Source organism: Catharus ustulatus, chromosome 3, assembly GCF_009819885.2.
Source record: "Catharus ustulatus isolate bCatUst1 chromosome 3, bCatUst1.pri.v2, whole genome shotgun sequence".
NCBI lineage: Eukaryota > Metazoa > Chordata > Aves > Passeriformes > Turdidae > Catharus > Catharus ustulatus.
Window position 1 is genome coordinate 104646211 of NC_046223.1, and position 11758 is coordinate 104657968.

Below are 11758 nucleotides of genomic sequence, written 5' to 3' on the forward strand. Positions count from 1 at the left end.
AAAAGTAGTCCCATACATCCTCTGACTCTCTTCTGTCCCTTATGCTTGCTCCAGTCTAAACCTGAAAAAATACTTACTGGTTCTGGTAGTTTGCAAATGCTTTTATAACATTTCCAGTCTTGTTTTCACAGCTCTCAAAATAACCATTGATGACTGTGGAGGACACAACTCTGGCAGATTTGAGGCAATAGTCTAAATGCTGACATTGCCCACTGCTGGCATATTATTTGGCTAGAAAGTGATGCAGTGTCAGATGTAGCAGTGAGACTCCTGTCTTGTGAGACAAAGGCATTGGGAATCATCTGCCATGAATTTAAGGAAGACATCATAAAGCAGCTTCATACATAAATGTGGTTTTGATTAAAATCCTCAAGAAAACTGAAATTTTTGATTTAGATTGACATAGGAATATAAACAGAAGGAATTTTCTCCACACTTGTTACATGACCAACGTGCTGATTATTCACTTAAACACTGAACATACTAGAGAGTATTATTCTGTCAGTGTGAGCTCCTGTGCTGTGGAAAATGATGGCTGGCACCATTAACAGTAATTCAACAGTATTCTTTATACTTAGAGAGAACAGGACTGACAGGAAAGTGGGATTTTACTCACTGCTACCTATCAGAACAATCAACAACTTGGAGGACAGACACTGGCTCAGAGGTTATTGCAATAACCACTGCGTTGATTCTGCATCATAAGATACAGTTTCATATATGGGCTTTTGCAAACACACGGAACCTTTTCTTTTACGTTGACAGTGTGATTTCTTTCTACTAGACCTTAAATTATTCTTTTAAATGCTGTTAATTTATCAGCCATAAATCTCAAATTTCTCTCCCAGACAAGATGTACCCATGGTGGGGCAGGCTGGCAGCCCTATGTCCCCTTCTTTAGTTGGCTACTAGGATCATGTTTGGTCTGAATTTGTAGCATCTTGAACTTTACCACTGCAGGAGAGTTATGACTCAGCATTTAGGTTAGGTAGATTTTCTTTTTGCTTTCTCAGTATAGCATTCTTAATATACATGGTGCTATAAATTTCCATAGGTGTTTATGAGACAAAAGCCTTTACAGAAAGAAAATAGAGAGAGTATCTCTGTAAGATTTGTCCATGGAAACTACTGTAATGTGAAAAGCATCTATTTTAAGAGACTGATGCTGTTCCAGTAGAGTTGTGATTGTATTAAAAAAGTCCTAAATTAATCTTTAAGTTGAAAAATTATTCTATTAAAATAACATGACAGCTATCAGTTCAGCAAAATAAAGTTCACGTAGAGGCTACCATGAGCTAATATTCTATATTTAAATATTCTGCAGTGATTTGAAATTGTTTTCCTTCTCATGATACAGCACTTGTGAATGCTGTTTAAAAAAAGCAACTGGCTCCTCTTTACCCTGTGTCATGTAGTGAAATCACAGGACACTGTTTAAAACTGGCATCAAAACTTCTGTATATAGTGCATAATTATCCAGTGAAACTTGTTGCTAGACAATGTCACAGAGGTTATGGGCTGAGAAGGAATCTAAAATCTGATGTGAAGCCTACATGAACTGTGAGTCTGAGAAGATTTTCTGTGAATTTTGTGTCAGCTACTATTCCACTTTTGTCTTTGGTTGAAAACACCAACTGGGGGAGTAGCAACAAAGTTGTGAAGTCCTGAGAGTGTGAAAATGGGAAGGGAGTGAGGGAAAAGCAGCTACTGAGGTGGTTGGGGAACACTGGGAAGAAGGCAAAGAAACTGCGGCCTGGCTGTGTGGGTGTGACAGCAAGGAGGTGGGATTGGGAGCATCCCATGATGTGGGGATGAGAACCTTGGGAAAAGTCTGAGAAACAGTCATAATTTATGGAAATTGTGGAGAAAAAAATCCTCTTACATCTAGTTATTTTATATTTTCCATTTACCATACTATATTATCCATTTATGGGTATATTGATCAGAAGTGTTTGGTGATGGTTACCCTTGGACATGGATACCAGATGAATTGATCTAGGAACAGCAGCCACTGGATACATCTATGCTACCCAGGAGAAATGCCCACATTTTTTAGTGCTTCCTGATGAAAGCAGAAAGTTCCTGAAATCAGATGGTACAGAAAATGACAAAGGGTTCAGGAATACAGTGTGCTGGGAAAGATGCACGCCCACTTCTTAAAGAATTTGATAAATAAACATTATGTAGCATATGACAATGATTTAAATGCTATTTCTGATAGATTGTTATATTTACCCATCACAGCTTGAAAGAAAATTTATCAGAAGAAATGGGTGGAACAGTGGAAAATTACTCCAACAAACAGTGGTTCCTATCTTTTAAAATTGGTGAATAGACCTTTCAGCAGTGGTAGGAATGCCATTGAAATTCATTAGGCGTGGCATTTCCCTGTTTATCTGAAATGAGAGGAATTGTATTAAATTTCCTGCCCAAAATTGTTCCAGAAAGCAAATGTGATTTCTCAGATAGCTAATAAATGGGTTTCTGTACTTACAGTCTTAACATTTGGTGTTCAACAGAAACAAGTAACTTGAGCATCTTGCTAACTTCAGTGCTGTGCTATTTTCTCTTGGAAGAGCTCCTCTACAACTTGAGGGTGACTTGGCTATTGGGCCACTTCAGATTCAGAGTTTCTAAAGTGAAGTGTGAAAGAATCTAAGTAAGCATCATTTTTTCTGATGATTAGATCTCTTCCAGATGCCTTTCACATCAGTGTCCTGTGATCCTAAGACACCCATCAGGTGGAGAGTCAGTCCATCAGGGTCTGGCTGCAGTGGGACAGAGTGCCAGGGTTTCAGGAGCAGGAACAGGTCAGAGCCAGCAGCAGGAGTCTGTGTGACAGTGCCAGAGGGGTGCTGAGGGAGCCCAGCACAATCCCATAGGCCCGTGAGTCACTGGAGTGAGCTGGGACTGGGCTGCCTGCAGCTAATGCTTGCCCTGTGATAGAAACTGGCACTTTGCCATGCCAGGCATTCAGAGCAGTTTGGCAGCTGTGTTCGTTTTGGTTCATCCACAGGAATAACACTCATTCCCAATACTCCCAAAGCTTAAAGGAAACTCCATGCAGCAATGAACTTAACTCTCAGCTGGAACACCGCAACCCTTCTTAAGACCTCAGAATAAATTGGTTTAGGAAGCTATTTCAGACTTTAAACAGTTTTGCATGTTGTACTTTGGGATAAGGAGGGTGACAGAGGCAAGCACAGCTGATGCTGATGCTGCTGTTGAAAACAACACACTGTCCAGCCATGGCCTGTGACACCCTAATCCTCCAGCTGACAATGCCTGGTGGGCTGCCAGCTGTCACAGAGGGCTGTCACTTTCTAGTCCTCTCTAGCTTTACATGCTGCCTACCTAGTGACACTCACAGTGGTGAGAGACCACAAGCTGGCAACAGGCTATTTCTCTACTCTATGCCTGATTTCCAGAGTTTTTCCATCAATTGATAATTTTCCTACTCACTGGATTTGCATACAGCCTAGAGTTAAATATGAGTCATAGCTGGGCATATTTGTTTATTTGATAACTGTTATCAGCTCATAGTTAATGCCAGGTCTCTCCTGCAGTGGGGTGCTATAAATAACTCATTTCATTACATAACAGTGGAAGGATTTAGAAGCCTTTACCAAAAGCCAGACATGTAACAGAAGGGTTCAGGGGTTTTGATAGCAACTTTACTTCACCAGCTACTGCAGCTGGATGCCTTATAAGAAGAGGGATGACAAATAACATAATTCAAGCCACAGGTTGTGAATGTGAAAGTGTATCATAGCTGTGACTTAGTGGTCAGTTTGAACACAAAATCTCGGGCTGTATCCTGGTGGCAAGGCTACCATTTCTGCCAGCTGCCAGAAATGATTTCAAGATGCTGGACCCAGCTGTCCCCTCAGACAGAGCCAGAAGTCTCAAAAGATTCAGGACAAGTTTATCTGATAAATAAATAGTGTGTGATTTGTATGGATCTGTGTGGATTCTACATACTGGTACCAAGCTAGGCACAAACAGAAGACCAAAAGGAACAAATGGAAACAAAAATTATCCCCTTTGAAATATTGTGCAGAAGAACAGGAAAGCTGTGCTGCCTTCTTATTCATACAGTTACAGTTGTGGAGTTGTACAGCTGTGCAGAAAGGCAGAACTAGATTTTGGCATTAAGAACCTGTCTTAAAAAACCAAAAAACAACCATTAAAATTCATACAAAATATGATTAATGATGGTAATAAAATGTTGGCAGTAAAAATTCCTTGTATTCTGTTCCTAGGATTTATAACTCAGTAAACCATCTGACCATAAAATCTTACATGAAAGTTAGGATATCATCTGGAAGTGAATTTGTGTTTTTCAGGTTCTAAGTTTTCACTGAACCTTTTGACTGAACTAGAGCACTTGAGGAGTCAGTTGCAAGGAAAGTGTGCTCTGGTTTACTGAGCTCAGGTTTCTTGCTCTGACTGTGCTTCCAAGAACTTCGGCAGGTAAAATTAGCAGGCACATGATCACTGCAAAATAATATTCTCTGCAGCTTTGTTGTCTACAGCTAAAATCTGAAAGCAGCTTTTTTACATATGGCAGAAAGCAACAGCGGCTTTAGTGGTGTATGTGAAGAACAGGGAAGAACTGCCAGTTCAGGATGTCGTCTGAGGAGGAAGATCATCCAGAGACCCCCATTGGCTCCCCTTGGTCTTGGGTAAGAGACTGCGCCCTAAGGTGGCATAAATAACACTTAAAGCTTCAGAAAAAAGTAACAAGCTGTGCTGTGTGACCCTCAATAGTACTGAGAATCAGCAGCATTTTTAGTCTCTTATTGAAGTCTGTGTTTCATCGATAGTTTGGTTGTCTCTTCTAGTTCAGCCTGTGGACTTTAAAAAAAAAAGAATTGCATGGGGAAAACCTTCTTTTGCTTCTCCTGTGTATGTTCTACAAGGAAACCTGACTGATTCTGTATTGTCTGCTTTGCTGTCTTACCACCCGTGCAAAGCTATACTGTTGAAAGGTAGCTTTTAGGTATAATGGAGGGGAAAGAATGTAAAGAACAGTGTTAATGTTTGCTCTGGAGGTCTGCATCAAAAAAAGAGCCAGTGAAATGCAGAAATGTCCTGTCATTTTTATCTTAGTAAGCAGCCTGAATACAATCTGCACTGATACCCCCCTAATAGTGGTTGTGGTCCTGTGTTTTAAGGTCTGGGTTGGTTGATATCTAATGCTGGTGGAGAGGATGTGGGTCAGTACAGGGTTCTGGCAGAAAGACAGAAGATGAATTCCCTCTGAAGAGACTTTGGGTAGAAATAGGAACAGCTCTACTGAATCACCTGGCAATTTGCTGAATTTCAGGAAAAGCCAGGAAGGGTTATAACCAAGGCTTTCAATTACTTTTAAAAAAGCATTGAAGTGATTACAAAACAATTACATGCTTTGAAATTAATATTTATGGTTTCATATATGGTTTTCATATCTCCTTATAGACACACACAGCTATGATTTTTCAGGGAATGACAATATTTGAAATGGTTTCTAAATGTTGTCAGGCATGAATGTGTATGATATGTCAAGAGCTGGTATGTCCTGCAGGTACCCAAGGAATTATCTGAGACTCGATTTTTAAAGTAGAATGCACAAAATAAATTAGTTTTGCTAATGACAGGAACATGGATTTAAAGTACGTAGTCTCATCTTTGGAGGAACAGGCAGGGAGGGTGAAACCAGTTGTTCTCACCATCAGGACACAGGCTTCCTGGTATTTGTGTGTTGGTAGATGTCTGTTTTTGACAGACAGGAAGATAATTTATAGGTGTTGATTTCTAAATTTAACATAAGTGGCAACTTTCTATTTCCACTGAAAATTCCCTACAGACTGAGCAGAATGGAGGCTGGGTGGGGAGAGATGGGACTGATTAGTTCACTGATGGTTGGGGCACTAAGGAACATCAAGATGTTCAATATAAACCAAACTGAGAAGGAACAAAAGTTGGGGATTTTATTTTTTTCTTTAAACTTCAAGTGCCACTGAACTCCTGGCTTTCACTTTTATTAAAAATTAAGATATCCTACACAACATTTTAACTACTGCATTTGTATGATGTGCACTTTAGTTTCCTTTTACAAATTTTCTTCTAGACATGTAAGTCTATTAAATTGCCACAGAAAATCATTGAACCCACTGCTCCTTTGAACAATCTGTTTTGCAGTGAATGTGTAAGTTTCATTATAAGTTAAATAAACTGTGTTAGTCGGCTTATAAAGAATATCAGATTTCTGATAGAAATAGATGAGCTAAATATCATTTGAAACTGTTGCTATTGGCCTTTAGGAGCTGCTGATTCTGGGCTTCTGTTGAGGACATCAGAAAAGAAGAACCACCTACCTTTATAGATTTACTGGAGTGATTCTGCCTATCACTATGTTGTAGAGTACAGAGAAAATGTTGGTCTTTGGACCAACATCCTTGGAGAGAATGACAGAATACATATATTTGAGAATATTAAAAGCTCATCACCGAGAGCTCCTCAATAAAAAGATTTCCTAGGTATGCAAATAAAAATAAATGAGGCCCAGGCTTTGAAATGCAGCATGTGTTTTAAAACTTACATGCTTCCAGAAGCAAAAATTTGTTTTTGTAAGCATTTAGACTTCAAACTTCCTCTTATTTATCATTATGTTGCAAGAGGACCAAACAAATATGATGTCATATAGACATTTCCCTAGGGTTATGAATGAGATTGTACACTGATGTCCTTTCCAGAGAAGGAATAAATAAAAAATAACAAATAAATTAAGCATCACTGAGAGAAGCTGATATAACATGTGGGGATGGTGGTCAACACTGGGCCTGTCAAAACATAGCAGATATCAAGGAGAACTGTGCAATACTTTCAATACTGCCCTAGGCAAAATTCAGGTTTTATTTGCTAGTGTTTCAAATTATTAGGTAGTTGCGCTCTAAGATCTCTGCTCAAGACCTTCACGTTCACAAGAATTTCTGCAACTTTCACCTGTACCACAAAGACCATTTGTAAAAATACTCCCTGAGCCACTTGCACTGGGTACCTAAATTAAACAGGCACAGTTGAAAATGGCAACCCTCCTTTTCCTCCTACACATATAATTTTCAGGTTCATTTAACCTGAATCTTTTGTTGTGCTTGAGATGCTTTGGGAGAAGCCTTCCAGAAGAGCAGCACCTCACCGCAGCTGCTGTGTGCTGCCAGCGCTGCTGCTGTGGCAGAGGGACTGGTTGGCTCCTCAGGACAAATTTCCATCATTCTCCTCCCAGTCCCAGGCCAAACCACTGGTCATGGCAAAGCACTGTCATTTCTCTGGGGCTGCAGGCAGTCCTGGATTTACCAGATTCCAGTAGGGGCAGTAATTTAAGTAGCATCAATTTCTTTGGAAATCTAAGCACTGTATGTTTCTCACTGTGGGACTCTTACTGCGCTGAACAGCCATCCTGGGTAAGTCAGAAAGAGCAGGGAGGGCCGGAGGCTGCTCCCCACCGACCCCCCAAAGCTGTGCCAGCTCAGAGCAGCCAGAGGCTGAGCCACTGCTGGGGGCTGCAGTCCTGCATTGCAGCAAGGACACCCACAGCAGGGCTGTCAGAGCAGGGCTGTCAGAGCAGGGCTGTCGGAACAGGGCTGCTCCCAGCTGTCCCTGCAGATGGCAATGCTCTGGCCTTGGGGACTGCTCCATCCCACGGATCTCTCTGTGGGGCCCGATTCCTCCCCGCTCTGACCTGCGGCTGATCTGCGCCACTTTGGGATCAACTACTGCCCTAAGCACAGGCCCATGGTGTTGGCTCTCCTTCTTTTATTTTGGTGGCCTTTTTGCAGCCATCTCCTGAGCAGACTCCACACTTTTGAGGGGCAGGAGCACTTTTCCCCCACATGGGCCTACCCTGCCATGCCTGGCAGGTTGGCAGCAGCAGCCGGTGCTGCCTCATTGCAGCTCCTGGCTCCCATTTCAGAGGGCTGACCCTTCAGAGAGTGGAGGATGTATTTTTGCAAGGGTAAATAAGTCTCAGTGGTATTCACTGCATAGCTCCAGCATCAAGCACGTGTGCTGCCTTCCCACCTACTAAAAAACAAACAGTAAGCTGAACCCAGACCCTTCCCTGTGGTTCACTCTTTGGGGGCTGACTGCAGGCCAAGTCCTCTTGCATTTTATTTAGGGCAGGTTGCAGGAGGTCAGCAATCATTCTGTGTCCGCAGATCATGTCTCAGAGAGCCTGCCCTGCCTTAATATAGATCTGAAAGTTCAGCTTGGTGCATGGGGACGAAAGGCTGTGAGGGCCATGAGTGGCTGTCAGCTGCTTCGCCCCCAGCTCCTGTCACCTCCACTGCCTTGGCACCATAACCTTAATTTGCATGATGAGTAATGCTTTAGTAACTCTTTTTTATCTTAAGCTGCCATAAATGCAAGCAGAGTGTTAACCTCTCTGTTTCTGACTCTCCTTCTCTTTTTGAAGTGGTCTGTGACAGCTCAGTCTCACCTGGAGTAGGAGTTTGCAGCTTGTCAAGGGCACAGTCCAAGGACCGGCCAGCCCAAGGCTGAGCTTCAGCAGCTCCAACTGAGCAGCCAAACAAAACCTACTGAGGTCTAGGCTGCAAGTGTAAAATACTGAAAAGTGGAGCAGATAAGAAAAACCCAATCCAAACAGACAGAAAACACAAACACATCTTGAAGAACCAGATTTTCGAAAGCAGTGATATATATTTGTTTCCTGCTACCAGCTTTTAGATGACTGCATTTAAAAACTTATCAAGCTGCTACCAGTCATGGCAAAGGTTAAACCGCTTTTCAATTTAAAATCCCCTGTCTCTGGGAGGTAAGAAAAAGCTGCCTGAAAAGCAGCACAAGTCTGACACTTCCACTGCATCTTCTCAAAGAGCTTCTGCTCCAAATCCATGAGCAGATGAGGGCGGGGCTGTCATGACTTGGGCATTTCCCACTGCCATCACCCAGGGAGCCACAAGGCCACGGGTGCCACATCAGGGTGTGCACAAGAAGGGACCATCATGTTGGCACCTCAGAATGCATCCCCTCTGTTTTTAATGTGCTGGGGAGACCATTGAAATCCTGCATGGCAAAATGGTTCAGAAAATACAGAACTGTCTTCTACTTTGCTTGAAATGATATATTTGAAATGGAGAATATGTTAAGGAAATGAGACCAAGTGAGCTTGGGGATCTCATTGCTTTTACAGAGTTAGAAATCATTTATAAATGTCAAATGGAGCTGCATATGCTGAAGGCTAGGGACAGGCATGAGAGTGAGCATGGACACAGAAAACAAAGCTGTGTTCGGCTGTGGAGCAATGGAGCAATGAGAAGAGAAGGATGTGTTTTACTCAAAGCCTCATGCATGGCTATCCTGTCAGGGCACACTGCCTCACTCTGCCCCACACTTCCAGTTCAGATGCACTGTATATTAGAACTGAGCTAAATGCCACCTGGAATTGCAATTCCTGAAACGAGGAATGAAAGTGACCCCAAGACCATCCTCAGAATCAATTTTCTCTCTTTTGGTACCAGTAGCCACACTCAGGAAAATCAGCCACTAATTTTATGATAATTTACCAGTATAATATCATATATATTAAAGCAGAGAGAAAAATAAGTTCCTGAAACTGTTTCTGCTTTAATCTATGATCTGTATTGTTCCAAATGGAGCTGGTAGTTTCTGCTGTAACTTCACCACCATCCCTGAGTTCTTTACATCTGTGCTGCTGCCTGCTGGTGCTGTACTGGGATGGTTTCCCTGCAAAGCTGACAGAAAAGGAGAGTCTTCACTCAGCTTTGGAGAGCTTCTCTGTTTTGGGTCCTGTAGGGATGAATTCTGTGGGCTTCAGTGTGAGCTTTGTTCAGGTTCAGCTTCCCATGACCCTGCCATGGTGCTCAGGGGCAGGAGGCAAAAGGCTGTTTATCCCTCAGTAGAACTATTTAGAAGTTACAGTTCTTTAAATCTTCAACAAGTACCAAGCTGTGATTATTATCTTTATAGTCCCCCAGGAACTTCATCATCAAAACCACAGACCACAGCACAAAAAAGCAATAACTTACTCAAACACAGCAGATTCTATATTACAGGCACTGTTACCAGGCAATAGAGACATGCCTGCTCACAATAAATTCTTCATCCTCCATTCAGAAAAGCCAAGAAGAAAATACCTGATGGAGGCATTTATGTGTTTTTCATTTTTTCTTGCCCTCTTTTCCTTTTTTTTCTCATTCTGTCTTCTAAATTTCATAAAAGCCTTGGTCTGATCTTGCAGTAATGTTGGTTTTGTGGCTTTGCCGAGAAATGCTCTGCAATAACGAATGAACAAATTGCACTTTGCCCAACAGAAATGGGGAACAAGGAATTGCATGGCTGCTCCCAAGCAAGGAAGGCCAGGAAGCAGCCCACTTTCTTGAAGGACTAAGTCAACAAGGAAAAAAACTGCAAAAGGACAGACTGAACATTGGCAGCTGGTCTAATACATCTTTGTTTTTATTCAGACCCACTCTGCCTCTGAAGTGAACTGTATCAATCATCTAAGGCAGACTGCTGAGAGGAATAAGTTTGCAGGATTAGTCTAGAAATGAATCCAGTACTCAGAGAATTGCTACTTTTCTTTGCTCCTTCTTCACTCCTTCAGTAAACTTGGAGCCTTTGAACCGAGTGGCAGATATCTGATCCACGGATCAGGTGAATAGTTCTAGCATATTCTTTTTTTACATGAAGAGCTAGCAATGTGTCTGCATAACAATACAGACAAAAAAATTGTCTTTTTCATTCTAACCCAATCTGTAAATGCTATTTCAATTAATTGTTTCATTAATGTTACGTGTTCCAGTCACATTGCAAAAATCTGTAATAAGAAAAAAAAAATAGTGAGAATAGCTGTTTCATAAAGGTTACTTGCCAGAATATCCTCAAGTCCTTCTGGACTACAAACTATCTTAAAATGAAATAAATATTTTCCCATGAATTTTCATGAACAAGTGGCAAGCCCCAGTTCTGCTTCCTCCTGCTTTTGCAGAACTTGTACTGCTGCCACAAGGCTTTTAAAGTGAGGGATTTTTAAATCAAAAGTGCCCTCCAGTGGTCCCACATAATATTTTTGGGTGACACCTGATATTTATCTTTCCCTTCTTAGAAATGAGGCCATATGATATTTAACAGCTTGTAGCAAGTAAAACCAATTAAACTCGATGTACCCTTTAAAAAAAAGGTCAGTTAATATGGATGTATTCTTATATTGAGATATTTTGTATATTTGCTAACCAGTTTGAAACCTTTTAATTTATTCACTTTTAATTTTTTTCATCTTAGGAATGTTTTTTCCTGCATTGTGCTGGGGTATTCTCTCTGCTCACCCTCTGCACGTTGCACAGCTTTGACTTTAACACCATCCATATTGCAATCTCCTACAGGATGGAGGTGACCTTTTAAAAGCAAATAATATATCATCAGACATCTCAAGGGTAATTTTTACTTACACAAGCAACTAGGATTTCAGCATAGCTTTGCTAATAAAATCATTAATTTTCCTTCAAAATCCGAAAATTATGATGGACTACAGTATCTTTTTCTAAGTACTTTAGAATCCCACAGACTCATTATTTCTTGGATATTTTAAGGCAGAGAAGGATTAGGGAGAGGTATAAATTGAGGCTTTACAGAATTCCCACCTCAGTAAATATCTCTGCAAAATCCCTGGAGTTCAAGGATTTTCTCTCATTATAAAGTTCTGAGCCCCTCCACTCTGCCAGTTTTGCTTAGAGAT